Source organism: Diadema antillarum, unplaced genomic scaffold (assembly GCF_040938485.1).
Source record: "Diadema antillarum isolate AM-2024a unplaced genomic scaffold, OU_Dant_1.0 seq00000564_RagTag, whole genome shotgun sequence".
NCBI lineage: Eukaryota > Metazoa > Echinodermata > Echinoidea > Diadematoida > Diadematidae > Diadema > Diadema antillarum.
The window spans coordinates 20,656-24,186 of record NW_027271503.1 but is presented as its reverse complement, the minus strand read 5'-3'; positions in this window follow the sequence as shown (position 1 = coordinate 24,186).

The following is a 3,531-nucleotide window of genomic DNA, read 5'->3' as shown; positions in this document are numbered from 1 at the left end:
GCAAACATGGAGATGATTACAAACATTTCACAAGTTCTTACTTAATGTTTGCAAAAAAATACTGTAGTCCTCAAATGTTCATAATTAGATTCTGCTTGTGTGGCAGTCAATAACATGGAAGGGCATTCCCCTCTTGGTTCATCAAAATTATTTTCATTTAATTCATCCTTTTTATTCATGGTTTGATTTACTCACTAATTGATTGTCTTTTTTTTTAATACAAGAATGACTCCAGGTAGCTTCATGACATTTGGTACATGGCCAACTGCTAAAAACAAATTAAACATATGGATCAGGGACTGAATGATTTGATCCATGATAATTTTCTTAAAAAGGTGCTTATCTATTTCATACATTAGCCATGGTTTTTGTGCCTTTTCAGATTATTTACAATATTCCTCACACCTCAATGGAATTTCACTGGGATTTGGATCCCACAGATATTCATGAACTGCTTGTTTAGACCAGGCGTCCACTAGGGCGCGGACAAGACCCGGACAAGACCCGGAATGCAAATTTGGTATTCCGCACTCCTTCGGCAACCTGTCCGCACGTTCCTGAACGTGTCCGCTCATTGTCCTAAACATGTCCGGGCGTTTCCGCACCTTCGGGAGAGAGAAAAATTTCCGCGTCCAAATTTTGATCGAGACCAAAATTTGGACGCGGAAATGAACTTCCTGACACCTTCGGCGACTTGTCCTGACGATGTCCTGAGGATGTCCCGCTTGTCCGGAACCCTTCCGCTCCTTCCGCACACGCTCCGGAAAGAATCCCGCGGTGTGGGGAAGCTTCCCGAATGAAAGCGGAAGACACCAGGAATGTTTTAGGACAGCGCGGAGCCGATGCGGATCTATATATGCAAGTGTCCGGAACCTATGCGGAAATTTTGTGATCCAGACATGAAAATGTCGACACTTTCCGCGAGCGTCATGCCAATGAAACGCAAAATGAGCAAGAAGGGAGGCGAGGCCCCCATGCAAATATCTCCATCACAGGCACACCTTTCGTCTAGTGATGAAGAACAGGTAAATCTAAGGAATTTCCGGTCCCAGAAGGCAAAGAAGAAGGTAGTAGAGACTGTGCCAAAAGCAACCAGAAAGAAGTGAAATCAGCCCCCTAACTTCCTAGTAAGTTTGTTTTGATTTGATGTTTTCAGAAATTATTTTTCATCTGAGTGACCTTCCTTGTTCCTATTACTTACTATAGTACATTTTCCTTCATGTTGTTTTCGTATTTTATTTGCAAACAAACTATGTTGTCCCATGTGACAGCCCAGCTGAAAAATCACAAAAGTAGGTGGAAGTACACTCAGAAAAAAAAAGCATAGAATTTTTGGCTAAATGTTAATGTATTATAATTATAAACATGAACAAGTTGTTATTCATACGTAAATGCTTTCTAATGATACAACATATTAGAACAAAAGACAAATTCATCACACTAAAAAGCATGAATTCAATTGCAAAGACATACCTGTGGTCTCATTACAATGTAATATCTTTGAAGCCCAAAATAACAATGAAAGCTAAAGATGATGGAGGAAAATGAAGAATTTTCTGTCACTTCAAAATTCAAGTGAAATGAGAGAAAAAGCAATAAATCATGAACTCGAAAAAGTGTGAAATTTCTGTCTTTCTTTTTTTTTTTTTTGCTGAGTGTTAAAAGTACACATTAAGCATCACAAATCATTTCAGAAATATTCTTTACCTAAATGATTTTCTTGTGAAGAAATAAACCGTTGGTGAATACAGCATGAACTTTGTTGCAGTTTTGTTACTTATCTTTTTATCTTGCCCAAACATGGACTACCTTATCAACATGATTATATATACATATATATATGTATATACATTTACATTTTTATGTATATCATATATATATATATATATATATATATATATGGTTCAAAAAGTTTGCGAATATCATCCATGTGACTGTAGGCAGAGAAAAAATTGTTCTCCCAGATGAGACAAATCAAAAAAAAAAAAAAAATGAGTCGTCAGCCGACATGCAGACAATCCTATTCTTCGACTTTTGGTGGTCACATTCTATCATCAAATAATATTGACCAATCATATCAATATAATATCAGCCGCTACTGCGGAAGCACAACAAGGAGCATCAATGACGGCTAGCAGTCAAATGAGGAAAAGTCAAAGTCAGCGCCAAATTTATACCTTTCCATTTTCCTGGTATTGTCCGCAGTTTGTCCGCATGCCTAACTTGTGTTGTCCGGAAGGCATCCTGATTGTCCGCGTTCATTCCTGGTGTAATCCTAGATGTTTCCGCGCTGCCCGGCTACGATTAGCATATTCCGAGGTATTTCGCGCTCTTCCGGAGTGATTCCTAGGTTTGTCCGCAGTCTGTCCGCGGACAGTCCGCGGACAGTCCGCGGACAGTCCTAGGAATGTCCCAGGACAAGCCGATTCACAAAGTTATTCCGCGTCTGTCGCGGACAGGATGCCGAAATAACAAAATTTGCTTCCGCAACCCTTCCGGAGCTTGTCCGCGCCCAAGTGGACGTCCGCCCTTAGGTGGGAATATTTGGGGCAGGATTTCCACCAACCTTGAAAAATGTGAGTTGAATGATTCAGCCATTTTACTAGGCTCACTTATGTTCTTATATATGATATGACTGCAGATTTTTCACTCTTATTAAGGGCATGATTTATCACATTCTGCATATTGTTCATATAATTTTTTTATAAATATATATTTTGTTGATCTCTGCATAATATCATTTCTTTGCAATGCACAACAATCATGTAAAGATAGTTGTACGATTATTTGTTTTCTTTAAATCAGTATTAGATTTGTTACAATGGCAAGTACTCTTTCTCTTGTTATTTCAATAAAGCTCTCACTATTCCACCTTTAAAATCTAGGTCAATGTCATCATGAAGCAGAGTTTCCCTTTCATGAACATGGTTAGAATTGGGGGAAACTTACTTCTGAAAATGTTGTCCAAAAAAACATTTTGGCTGCACTTTGGCACTTGAGTTTACCACAAGTGAAAAATGCCATAAGACCCCCAATTTGTCAGTCAGGCACGATCCAGTCAATGAACCATGATGAACATTATTCGAGCACTGTCCTTTACAAATGTCATGACATGTGGCCCTAAATTTGTATGCTCTTTTTGTGGTTGCAAGATGTACTGTATAGATCCTTGTTGGATACAGTTTCAATTATATCTCTGCAGCATTTGAAGGTGTAAAAGGGCAATTCCATGAGAAATGTTCACTTTAGTGAAAAAATGAAGTTTTGAGAATCACTTCAGTTCTCAAATATTCTAAAAAAGTAACATATATATTTTCATTTTCCACAAGTGGCATCTTTGTCAGGACAAAATTTGGTATTTCCTTCAGTTGCAATGACACAAAAATTTGGGTTTTTTTTAAAGAGTTTAGTGTTCCTGTCTCTAAAGAAGGCCAGATACAATTGTATGTCTTAGAGGCCTTGTTCAGCTTTTAAATTGTAGTCCAGTGTATATATCAACGGAACTTCCAATAGCGTTCGTCAGTTTTTGAC